A 13,841-nucleotide genomic window follows, 5' to 3' on the forward strand; every position below is an offset into this window, starting at 1 on the left:
GCCCTACCAATGAGCTACATCCCCTGCCCCAGTGTCCTTATAAGAAGAGAAAATTTAAACACCCAGATGCCAGAGGCATGTGTGAATAAAGGAAAGGCCTTCTTCAAGCCAAGGAGAGAGAGATTAGGAGAAGCCAGACCTATCAACACCTTGGTCTTAACTGTGAGAAAATCGATAAAAGGCACCCAGTCTATAGAATTTTGTTATGGTGACCCTAGTAAACTAATACACCACATAATTAGCTATAGATTACAGTTGTTAGGAGAAAAGCATGAAGTTCATGAGATGGTAGGACAAAGGTACCTAAACCATTTTGGCCTGGAAAAGAAGTCTCCTAAATGGTGTGAACTTTAAGCTGAGATTGGAAAGAAGAGGAGTTAGCTGGCTGGAATAATCTTCTAGTTGTTCCCATTGATGTGCTGCGATGATACCATCCATCCACTGAACTCTACATCTTGTAAAACTGAAACTCTGTACCTATTATAGAGTAACTCTTCAACCTTTCAACCACTGTTTTGCCGTCTTAATTTGGCTCCTGACAGGATTTTGAAGGAAGTGCTGTGGGAGCACAGGTGGAAGAAGGAGCTCAGTTTGTCATCTGTATCCAGGAAACTAGGAGGTGACTGTGAGCCAGATTTTGAACGATGAGCACGTGTTTTTCTGGCTTAAGAAGGGGAAAACAGCATTCCTGGCGTATACAAGAGCACATGTACAGCCAGCTAAGGATGCTAGAAGCACCACGCCTTCCCTGTGCACTTTTGCTGTTGTCAGTCTACTTGAATACTGGATTTTGATTTGTTTTCCTGAGACACTGATGTTATCATGTCACTCCTTGACTCCAAAATTTACAACATCTGCTGTTGTCAGTTAGATAAAGGTCAAATCCTTCAACTTGCCACTCAGAATTCTATATTTTTATTTCACTATGAAAATACTGAAAGTGAATCCCCAAAGTCTCTTTCTACCTTTTAAAATATAATAAACGAAAAGTGATTTAAGAGTAATAGTGTAATTTTAACTTTGAATTAAACTCCCTGACAGGGAAGATAACTCCTTGATCTCCCCATGCTACTGAATTATAGAACACAGAGGATAGTTGTCACACTCAATAATGTGTTAGCCTGTTATAGTTACACAGCAAAGAAAACATTGTTTTGGAGTAAGAAATATTTTGGATAGGTCTCCTCACATTTCTGAGTCATTTCATAGTGGAATTTGTTGGAAGTGTGAGAGCCTCCAATTCCAGTCAAGAGAGGGTTCCATGTAGCTGTACAATAGAATAGACATGGTCACATATAGCCATATAGCACTTGAAATGTGACTAGTCAGCTGAGGAACTGAATATTTTTAGCTAATTTAAGTTTAAAATATAAAATAGTTTTCTGTATTCATAGCTTTATTGTTTTGGAAGGACTACATTTCACTTTAACCTTTGAAAATTTAGCATCTGACTTGAGATATATACTGTGAGTGTAAATAACATTACCACATTTCAAAAACTTAGGCTGAAAAAAGTAAAATTTCTCAGTGTATTTTCATAGTGATTACATATTGAAATAATAGTTTGGATATTTTGATTTAAATAAATCAGTGTTAAAATTAATTTCATCTGTTTCTGTTCAATTTTTAAAATGGCTGCTAGAAAATTTTAAATTATATGTGTGGCTTGCGTTTCTTCTGTTTTCCTTTTCTTTCTTTCTTCTTTTTTTTTTTTGACAGCACTGATTTAAGAACTGCATTGGCCATGTGTGCCATCCCAGTGCAGAAACTAGAGTAGAAGAGTCTGCTGTGAGCAGAGGAAGGAACTCTTATGCAATGAGACAAAGCTGCTGTATTATTAGATTTTGTTCATTTATATATTTGCAAGTACCAGATTCCAAAATGACTTGTTCAACAAAACAAGGATTTATTAGAAGTATACTGGTAGTTCATAGAATTGATGAGAAGCCTTGAGAACAAAGACGGAAGCTGGGACAGCCTGGGTAGTAGGGAGCAGAAATGAACCTAATACTTCTGTAAGAATGGATGAGAAACAACTGATTTCTCTGCTCTTAGGACACTGGACTAAAGTTTTTAAAATCAAAGAATCTCCTTTTGTTTTAATTTAGGATAGACCTGAATTGCAATCTCAGCAAGATTGGACATGATAGGGAGGATAATTTTTAAGAGAGATTGAGTGCCAATCCTCAAAGAAGGGATAGTTGCTATGATAGGCCATGCAGCAATACCAAGGGTAGGAAGGAGGAATGTTCTGTTGAGACAGCTCCAGAGGACAAAGAATTAAATATTTGAGTGTCAGGAAACTCATATTCAAAGTCAAATCTGTCTTTTTTTTCATAGAATGTGCTTCCTCTTCTTGATTCTGTATTTCATTCTTTAGACAAGCATTTATTATCTGCCTGACACATGCAAATTGTGACTTCAGGCTAACTAGTCTAGAAATCTAAGTAGTTTAATATGTTCCTTCTGCTCTTACAATAAGTGATTTATCAGAATCTGTCAATTTCTTGTTCATACGTATCTTGGTCAAATCAGGACACTGTTGCTAGGAATGGTCTCACAGGATATTTTGGAAAGTAACTCCTAAACATCAATTGGTTGTTATGCCCCAATGACCAGTGAAAATTAAAGCACATCAAAAAGAAAGAACACTCCTGATTCCCTGGATAATTCTAATGATCAGCCAGGACTTGGGAATTGCTCATCTAGATGGACCTTCTAATTATATAGAGAGAGAATTGTGTTAACTCAGTCAGAATTCAGTTTTGTTAACATTTCCTTTCTTTCTTTACTGTGCCCCTCATCCTCCTCAAGTTTGTGCCTATTTTATGTCTGTCTGACTTCTATACACTCCTTTCTGCTTTCTGCCTTTTTCATGGGAACAGATATTTTTGGGCATCTCTTTTGTTCCTGGTCCTTTGGTAGGCGCTGCAGACATATCCCCTGAGGATGTGTCACAGCTAAGGATATGTTCCTAAGAACTGTCAAGAGAAATAAGAGTGGCAGGAAACTTAATCTGGATTTGAAGAGCTTTGTGAGCCTTGTTTGGGGGAAGTGACATCTAAGTGAAAACCTCAAGATGAGTTATGAGTTTGCCTGACAAAAGAGGGCAAAGGGACAGGTAGGAGTGAAGGAGGTTTCAGTCATATGTAAAGGAGTTTGGATGCTGCCCATAGTGTAGACAACAAGTCTGCAGACTCGGGCCAGGGCCAGCACCTAAAGTCCAGGCATTGGGGTGGGAGGACTTTTCTGAAGGTCTCTGAAGCTGTTGAATTGCTGTGAATGGGTGAGTGATGCCATTTTAAAAGTCCACAAGAGAACTGCCATTTTTAAAATTACTCTGGCTGAAAGTGGAGTAGGGAAATGGAGGGAAGAAAAATAAGACTGAAACAGGAATATATTCTGATTCTCAAGCCATTTCAGAGGTTAATTTTAGATTACACTTCCAAATTTCTTTTAGACTAATTTCCTATTCTAACTAGTCATATGGAAAGGAGTTTGGATGCTGCCCATAGTGTAGACAACAAGTCTGCAGAAAACAGACTTGTGAGATAAAATCCAAACCCAGGTCGAGACCTGATGGTCAGGACTTCACCTGCCTTTTCGCCTTATCTCCCTGCTTTTAAGTACTCGGGGTAAAATGGGATTCATAACCCGCTTGAATCAAAATGTGAAATATGATATATCAAGAACTATGTAATGTTTTGAACAACCAACGGGGTAAAATTGGGAGTTCATAACCCACTTGAATCAAACTGTGAAATATGATGTATTAAGAACTATGTAATGTTTTGAACGACCAACAATAAAAAAAAAAAAAGTACTATCTTATATGTCTCAATTTACCTCCTCTAGCTGAACTGATCTTCTCACCATTCTTCCAAACATTCCAGGTTACCCTCCACATAAATACCTCTTTCTAGAAAGATGCCTAGGGTAATGTTTTCAATTCTTTCAATTTTTCAAATCCTACCTGCCTCTCAGGGCCCAATTCAAATTTCACCTTCCTCTTACATCAACTGAAAACGAAGACAGGGTTGTTTTATGGTTTCAGTGTTCATGACACCCACTTTTTATTGTTACCTAACATGATGGCAAATGCAGGAGGCAATGCTAAGTTTATACTTACGTTTATACTTTCACAGGAAGATTTTTTAATATACTTAGTACTTAAGTATATTAAGTATCTAATGTAGTTATTAATATACTTAATACTTATTGAAAAATGGGTGAGACAGCATCTTTTAGAATTATACACATCCTTTAATTACTTATAAGCCTCAGAGTACCCAACAAATTCTCTCCAGCTGAGTTGACAGTTTTTGTTTTTTTTTTTAAAGTTTCATTTTATAAAAGAAAAAGGTCTAAGGATGCGGTAATGAAACCAGCTTACTTTCCTGTACTAATTCTATTCAGAATGTTCTGTTCACTTAAAAGAGAGATGATATCTTTGGACATTGTGAGGAAGTTTCTGAAGAAGCCAGTTGCTATGGGAATTATGAAGAGAAAAAAATTAAAAAACATCTCCAATTCATGCAAATGAAGTTATCAGGTCTAAACCTGGAAGACATTTGGGAAAGATGAAGGAGGATCTCAGAAAGAAAAGGACTGTGGGCCTGAGGGGTTAGGGAAACATACTATCAACACACATCTGAGATGGATTTTTATCTTCCCTAAGAAGAAGGGAAATATGTGTATTTTCTCATAAAAAGGAACAAAAGACAGATTTTACATCAGAGGACTAGGGAGAACAGTCTTACCTAGGATGAGTTATTACTACCAGAAAAGGAGAGAGGAGGTTATAGAAGTTGAATTCAGTAGTTGAAAGGGAGGCTGCTGAGACCTGAGCCAGTCCAGGGTGGTGGCCTTCACCTATCACGTCTCTTGACCACTCTAAGAAATTTAATCTCACTTTTGCAAAAACAATGTCCTTTTTTTTTTTTTTTAAAAAAAATAAAGACACTTATGTTTGTAGTTGTTTTATTATTTTATTATTTGTAGTAAGTTTTACAGACATAAAACTACTTTTGACTTTTGAGAATTTTTTTCCTTTAACTTTAAAACAGACAAAAAACTGTTCTCCTTGATTACTACCTGTGTGCTGAGAGTATGCTTGAAAATTAAAAGGCAAGAGCATTCAATCCTGCATACTCACTGGATGGCATAATTGAGAGAGAAATTCTAATTCTGATGCTCATCCTGAGTTTGCCTGTGACTACTTTATCTCACTGGGATTCACACTGTAGCTGGGAATTCCTGGCCTATAGGGCATGGACAAACTAAGGTTTTCATGACAAACGTGAATAATTCAAAGAAAGAAGTCAAAGTACTCTTTTTGAAGCCCTGTAAAGTATTAGAAGACAGCTATATGTTTGTAGCTATTTTGTTAGCTGGCAATGATGTTGTGATAAAGGGGAAAAAGACTCTTGATTAGATATCAGGTTCCTTTGATTTAAAAAGAGTAGTTTTTCAAATTACAGTATGTTACAGAAGTAATGAATTGCATTGTAATCAATAAAAAGATAAAAAATGTACAATAAAAATGTACAAAGTGGAAAAATGAAAATCTCACCTGCTTCAATTCCTCAACTACCATTCCTTGAAAGTAACTTCCATTAAATCTCTTGGTTTTAAAAGTTTCTGTTAAACGAATAATATTTTAAAAGTTTTTTCTTTTCTGTTGGATGGTTTTAAGAAAGCTATGGTTTTTTTTAATAAGAAAACATTGCAAAGTATTAAGACTCTTTTCCTCTTCAGATATGTCCATAAATGTTTGATTCTTGTGTTTCGTGTTTAGTGAAGAGTGGTATGGCTTTCTACCACAATTGGGTGACAACCTAAATTGAACCCCTTAAGAAGTGAACTCATCCTAAGCAGTGGGTTCTGTGAGATCCATCTTACAAATGACAACTTTGCACAGATGTTTTTAAATTAATTGTTGAATAAAAATTTCCTCTTCTTTCTAACAAAAGGGGAGGGAGAGAATGGGGGTGGGGCCAAAGAGAGAGGGAGAGGAAATGCCTAGTGACCAGATGTCCCTCTTCCATTAAGCCATTTCAATCCTGCTTGTCTAATCTCAGCAGCTTGAGAGCCACTGAATCCTCTTTTTCTGTGAGTTTCAAATAAGATAACATATGTAGAAACACCTTGCCAAATGCACAAGGCTGTGCAGATGTGAAGGATGGTAATTGCAGTATGGCTGCAGGTTGTTTTTATAGCCACTTTTATTGGCATGGTTGATTTTTAATGGAGTAGTCTATGTGAATTAGTTACCATAAATCCAAATCTGTAAAAACGATTGCACATCTTTGTTTCCCTTAAATCCACTGAAACCCACATCTAAGTTCTCTTTATACCTTTGGGTTAGCAGAAATTAAATCTAAACATTTATTAGTGCTTTCCTGTCCCAAACATTGTACAAAAGTTCAGAATCTCAAGAGATGCGAAAGCATGGGTGAAGTTCCCTCTGGTCTCACTGATCATTGCCTCTCACTGGATGGTGCAGAGACACCCAATGTCCATCTGGACCATGTCAAATTCTGCCATCCTGTGCTTCCAGTCCATGTTTGGTATTCAAGAATTTTGAACCTGGAGGATTAGCTTCCATTATCTCTGGGTGCATTGCCTGGACATTCCCTGGTCTTTCCAGATTCCATGTCTCACTGGACCTTCTGAACTTGGACCTTTCCCCAATACTGAAAAAAAACTTCTTTTTCTCTTTTGTTTCCCTGGAAAGTGCTTGTCTCTTCCATCTGTCTCCAGGTTACAGAGACATAGCTCTTCTGTGAGTGTAGGCTTTTACAAATCAGGAAGAACTGTAGAATTCAGACAATTTCCTCTCTGTGCACTATCGACCTCCTTCACTGCTCCAGGGGCAAGAGATATCAAGGGCCAGGTCACCTTCTTGGAACTGTTGAAGTATGTATAGAGCAAAACACAGATTACAGACTCAAAAAATTAATCCAGTCATGTAAAAAAGACTTTCTCTTTGCTTTAGCATGGCAAAGTTTTGGTACTCACACTCCAGATTATATGTGTCTGTATGGATGAACAGAATACTCAACATTGTCTTTAGCATTTCTTTTTTTTTACATGTACTTTTTTTTGCATTACAATTCTTATTACACATATATACCACAATTTTTCATATCTCTGTTTGTACCTAAAGTAAGTTGACCCCCAATTCGAGTCTTCATACATGTACTTTGGATAAGCATTTCTTGACTGTGTATAGCCTAAGGAACTTTTTTCCTTTTTTTATCCAGCTACAATAATTTCAGTATATGAGAAAAAGGGAAACACTTCTTCAGTAATTTGAAAAAGCAGTAATTATGGTAGTGTATAATTTATACTTGCCAATAAATAACTCCCTTAGTATTTTCGAACATTGCTTCTCTGGGCTGATTATTGTATTTGAATTTTTATGGCATCATCAAAACTATAGGAAAGCTAAGTTGTCTTTTGTTTGTGTTGCTTAGGGGATGGGTGTTAGGGATGATTAGTCTTGTTGATTAAATTATCATCTAATCAGGGATTAATTTTGTGATTTATAAGTATGGCTGTTTGGCATTTAGTAGATAAATTGTGAGGCAAGAAAGAAAGTTTTCAAAAAATTTATTATGGAAAATTTAAAAAATATCCAAAAGTACAAAAGGAGAATAATCTAATCCCTATATACTCATCAACCAGCTTAATTAACAATTCATGGCCAATCTTGTTTTATTTATGTCCCTCCAGTTTCCTTCTCTCTATCTGTCTTCTAATTTGAAGGTATTAATAGGCACCACATAATTTATCTATAAACATTTCAGTACATATCTCTAAAAGGTTAGAACTTAAGACAACCACAATGCTATGATCAATGCATTAAGCAATGTTGAGAAAATATTTAACAATTTATTTTTTATCACCTATTTATCTTCTTACCATTTAAAATTTAATATTAAATTTGTCAGCAGCATGAATCTACACATATTACCATATCCTGAAAGATATTAAGGATAGGTTAATTTAAAAAGCAACTTTGTAACATGCTTCAATGTCCATTTAAAAAATTCTTTTAAACAGCATGTGAAAACATTAGACGTATATACCTCAAACAGAGAACAGTGGTCATTTTCAAAGTAAGAATGATTATAGTTGTTGGCACTGGGTGTGGGAAAGGACTCTTACTTGTAATCTGTTCTTCAGTATTTTTTTATCTTAAAAATATATATTGCTTTTTGAACTAAGTTTTCAAAAGATAATTCATAGAAGGAAGAAGCTAACTAAATTTTATTAATATGTGAAATGAGAGATACTCTCAGGTCAGGATGTTCTTTCCCTCTGCTGGGTGATCTTTCTGGGTAAGTCAGAGAAGTAGCTGATGTGCAGAGTGCTGCTATATGCCAGGCGCTTTGATAGGCATGTCCAGTCTGATGATTCCCATTTTACAGATTAAGAACTATGATCCAGAGCAGCTGAGTAACTTGCCAGAGGTTGGAAGAAGCTGACCTTGACTGGGTCCTGAGCTGGGAGACCCGCCTACTCTTGTGTTCTTCATCTCATTGATCATTCTGTTTCCCTGGGTTTTTGCGGGTCTCACTAGTATAGAACAAGTTTTGTTAGCTCATACTTGTATGGCTCTTGTTGGATTTCCATGTTAGCTTCGACTGTTCATTTTGTTATCAGCTCAGTGGTTCAGGAGAAACAGAGCAGTAATTCCTTCCTTTTTGTCCTGTGCCCATAGAATCTAACTGAAAGAATAAAGGGAGAAGCAACCTCAAAATAATTTCATGTTTTTTTCTAATTTAGGAAACATTTAAATGACAGGCAGATGGTTCTTGTCATTAGTGGCTTTCTGTATTATTCTCCAGCTGCCTAACCTTTTTTCCTTGGTGGAAATGTGATAAAGCTCTTCTTAATTTATCTATCCATAAATGTAGGACAAAGAGATTTTAAGTATATGGGAATAGAAGAACCCAGTGCTTTTACTTGAATACTTTCTAAATCATAGAAGTAAACAAGCTGTTCTGTTTTTAAAAATTTTTGTTATAGATGAGGCCTCGCAAACTGTAACAAATTTTTTTCACAACTAGACCTTAGCACCCGTAAGTCTTTGGCCTTTTTGTCATTTTTTTATTCAGAAATAACAAATTATCTTTATTATCTAATATAAGAAAAATGTGATTGGGAAAGCAAATGAATCTATAAAACAATGTACCCACATACATATACTGTGATATGCAATTTTTTTTGAAAATTTATCCTGATGAGAAATTTGCTGACAGTATTCTAGCAATTACTAAAGATGTTTCTTCTATGCCATTTCATGGGGGTTGTTGGAACTACATGTGGAAAATACCTGTGATAAGCCAGAGTTTCCAGAACTCAGACCACTTGATGTCCCTCTTTACACACAGTGGAAAAGTACAGCAAGTAGGAACTACTGCACAGACCTCAGAGAGAGACTGTACTGCCCATTCCTGCTTAAATTCTTCAAGTAAATGGCAAAGTTTGGTCCTTTAGATTTAAAATTTCATCCTTTAGATAAACTGAATGGTAGGCTACATTAGTGGGCAGTTAGTTCACAGTGCTTAGAGAAATTTAACATTAATATTAATTTTTCTAAAGTTGAATATAGCTTCTCTGTGCCTCTGTGTTTGGATACCACAAAGAGGGTATTTTGAGAAATCTTATAAACAGTCATAAGTATCTTTATCTTTGGTGAACTAGTTTAAAATAGTTCAATTCTAACTTTAGGAAGCCCAGGTAGAGAAGAGACTACTCAGAAAGGGGAAGAATTTTTCATTGCCTATTGTCAAGAAACACTGCAGAATGCTCTGAAGGATCTCTAGCTATTTTAGGAGCCATGCTAAAGGAAAGTCAGTTCCATGCCTGCCCTCTAAATGTGCTTCATATCAATCAGTGTCCTGAGTACCTTGTGAGTTTAGTTCTAATGAAATTTGGCTTTTTTTAAGTTGTAGATGGACACAATATCTTTATTTTATTCATTTATTTTTTTATGGGGTGCTGAGGATAGAACCCAGTCCCTCACATGTGCTAGGCGAGCGCTCTACCACTGAGCCATAACCCCAGCCCCTGAACTGTAGCTTTATTCCTCCAAGGAGATGTATTTTTCCTGTGACTTACATACCATGGTTGGCTACTATTAGTTCTTTTGTCTCCTGGATCACCTTGTAGTTGTTACCAGAAAGTCTAGATATTGATTTTAGTTGTGTGATAAATGTCATCGTAATATACACCATTTGGCAGAGGAGGATGTCTATAAGGACATAGCTTTCATTTTAAGTGTTAGGATTAGAAATATTCTTAAATATCTCTACTCATATTCTTTATTTAACTCACTAGGAAACTGAGGCCCCAACAAATTTAAGCAACTGGAGCACTTGCATCTTGGTTAAATGCTTTGGATCTGAAGCCATAGGTTGGAATCCTGCCCCTTCCACTTATCAACTGGACAGCCTAGTGTAAGTTATATCCTTTCTCTGTGCATTAATTTCCATATCTGAAAATGGGTGCATAGTTTACAGGGTTATTGGAAAGATTAAACACAAAGATTACAGGTGAAACAGCCCAGAGCCTGGTATATAATGAGTACTCAGTATACATGCTTTTGGAATTATAATTCATATCTCTTTCCTCATTTTGACTTTTATAGTGGTACCACATTATCTCTCCTGATATCCTTTAAACATAGTAAAGTATGTCAATTGTATTATTTCTTATTAGAAAAGAACACACATTTAACAAGCATTATTTTATCTATTTTCCATATCAGATATGGTCATGTAATACATAAAGAATCTAGAAAAATAAAACAATGTATGTCTGAATGTATTTTGGTGATATTTTAATACTCTTTAATACAGCCACAATTTCCAATTTGAATAAACAATTGACCACTTTAGTAGCTCATTAGATAAATTGAGCCCAGTTAATATAAACTTATCACAAATGCACATCTGGAAGGTGAAACTGTTACTGGAAGCTCATTGGAACTTGAATTTCCAGTAAAGGAACCCTTGATTTTTCAATAAAAGAGAAAATATCTATTCTGGGTTCATGTAGACTATATGGATTTAGCAATGATTTGTGCATGTATTATAATCACTTAGTGACTTTTAAAGAGAGATTCATAGCTTCCCAGGTTTCTATATAGACACACTGCTCTAACAACAATGGCTAATATTAGGCACATGACAAGCTTCCAGCATCAGCTCTATGAATGAGCCATGGTGTAGTGAGCTGAGCTCGTTCTATTCTTATTAGGTGTATGTAATAGACACTTTAGGCTGTCTAGTCCCCTGTCATTCTCACCAATCGAGTTTTTTGCTAGAACTGTTTTCTTATGTACTTTAGGGGAAGGTGGGATTTCCCTCAGCCTTGAGAGGAGGTGGATCTTTTTTTTTTGTATCAGTTTAAAATTTTGTTCTTTTTGGATATACATGACAGTAGAGTATATTTTGACATACATACATGGAGTATAACTTATTCTAATTAACATCCCATTCTTGCGGTTGAACATGCTATGGAGTTACACTGGTCATGTATTCACATGTGAATGTAGGAAAGGTATGTCTGATTCATTCCAGTGTGTTTCCTATTCCCATCCTCTCTATCTTCCCTTCATTTCCCTTTGTCTAATCCAATGAACTTCTATTCTTCCTCCCTGCCTTATTGTATGTTAGAATCCACATATTAGAGAGAACATTTGGCCTTTTGGGATTGTCTTATTTCACTTAGCATGATAGTTTCCAATTCCATCCATTTACTGGAAAATGCTATAATTTCAGTTTTCTTTATGGCTGAGTAATATTCCATTGTGAATATATACCACCTTTTTTTTTTTGAGAGAGAGAGAGAGAGAGAGAGAGAGAGAGAGAGAGAGAATTTTTTAATATTTAATTTTTAGTTTTTGGTGGATACAACATCTTTATTTTTATGTGGTGCTGAGGATTAAACCCAGCACCCCGTGCATGCCAGGCAAGCGCGTTACTCTTGAGCCACATCCCCAGACCAACCACATTTCTTGATCAATTCATCTGTTTAAGGACACCTAGGTTGGTTCCATAGCTTAGCTATTTTGAATTGTGCTGCTGTAAATATTGATGTGGCCGTATCACTATAGTACTCTGATTTCAAATCCTTTGAGTATATGCCAAGGAGTGGGATAACTGGATCAAATGGTGGTTCCATTCCAAGTTTCTGAGGAAACTCCATACTGCCTTCCATAGTGGTTGAACAAATTTGCAGCCCCACCAGCAATTGTAGCTTTTTTTCCTGAGGAGGTGAATTTTGAATAGTCTAACTAGACATTTTCACTACTACCTTTCCGCTGGTTGATTTAGACACAAGTTTGTGATACAGTTTGGGCCAACAAGCCTTTGGTTTTGGGGGGCTTTCATGTAAGATTTATGCTGGAAAGAAAACACCTCTGCCACTACTGTCACCTTCATGTGATTCTTTGAATACAGAGACCATCTTAGCACCTGGTAGAGAGCCAGCCTCAGAGGACAAGCGGTTCACTTATGCTGGCAGAGGGGAAAGATGGAAAGATGGTGAATTAGCAAGAGAGCTTGTCTTGGGGTCACTTGACCTCTGGATTTCTTGTTTTGTGATATAATAAAAGTCACTATTTAAGCCAATTTTAGCTGGCCTTTACCTATTTTCAACAGAAAATATGCTAACTGATATGATGTAAAATTGTTTAACCATAAGTCAGCTTTCTTTGTGTTTTTCGATTATAGTTGCCAGGAGGAGATGAAGTTGGAACTCAGTTGCCCAGTAGGACCAGGCATAGCCTCTTCTCTCATAGCTTCACTTGCCAATCACCACTCTATCAGTATGTTTAAGTATTTAAACTTATGTAACCAGTGTTGTTTCCTTATTCTTGGGTTAGCATGTTAGGTACAATCCATAAATTAAATTATGGAATCACTAATCCCAGGGTGTTCCTTCTTGTTAATAGTATCTTGTCCATCTCTTAAGCTTTTCGGATATCATCATTTGGGGGCATAGTGCACCCAAAGAGGTCAGTCTGAATAGGGAATAACATGGGTCAGTGCGAGGAATGATGCAGACCTTTGGGTGCCTTAGCACAACCTTCTCCTTTTGAGTTGATGTCTTCTTAACAGACATGCTTAATTTAGATGTCTTAAAATTAACTTTCCACTTCTTTTTAAAGTTGTGAGCACAGAATCATGTAATAGCAGCTGTAGATTAACAAGACTGAACATATGTGAATTGAGATTGCTGTTGTGTTAAATGAAACAAAAAATTAACTTGACATATATTTAACATATATTAAGTTTTCCTGCTGGATAATTACTAGACATTGATGTTAATAGGTTGATGCAAATCACCAGGGTTACAGTTTGGATTATTATCCAGTCTATAGGAAAGTCTCATTACCTTTAGAAAAATTTCCTCAATTAATTTCACTTCTGAATAAGTTACTTTCCCATGGCTGTCATCCCTTTACATGTCTTTTCCATGTACAGTTACTGACAGATAGTGTCCCCTTTTATTCTGTGAGTAACTCATTGAATGCTGAGTTACTTACAGAATAAAAGTTTCATCAAGAGGTTCATCTCCAGTGTTACTAGGATCAAATTGTGAGTATAGGGGATGGGTCTCACTAAGGGTGACACCAGTTGTCAGGCATTTCTATCAGTCATCCAGACAAAGCAAATGAGGTGAACTGAACAGTTGGGGCTATTAATAGGGACCTTTAGGATGGTCCCCACAGTGGAACTCAACCCTTGATATTACCATGTGGCTACTTCTTCCCTTGGTAATAAACAGACTAATAGACCATGATCATTTTTATTAATCTGAGA

Source organism: Urocitellus parryii, chromosome 15 (assembly GCF_045843805.1).
Source record: "Urocitellus parryii isolate mUroPar1 chromosome 15, mUroPar1.hap1, whole genome shotgun sequence".
In the NCBI taxonomy this organism is placed as follows: domain Eukaryota; kingdom Metazoa; phylum Chordata; class Mammalia; order Rodentia; family Sciuridae; genus Urocitellus; species Urocitellus parryii.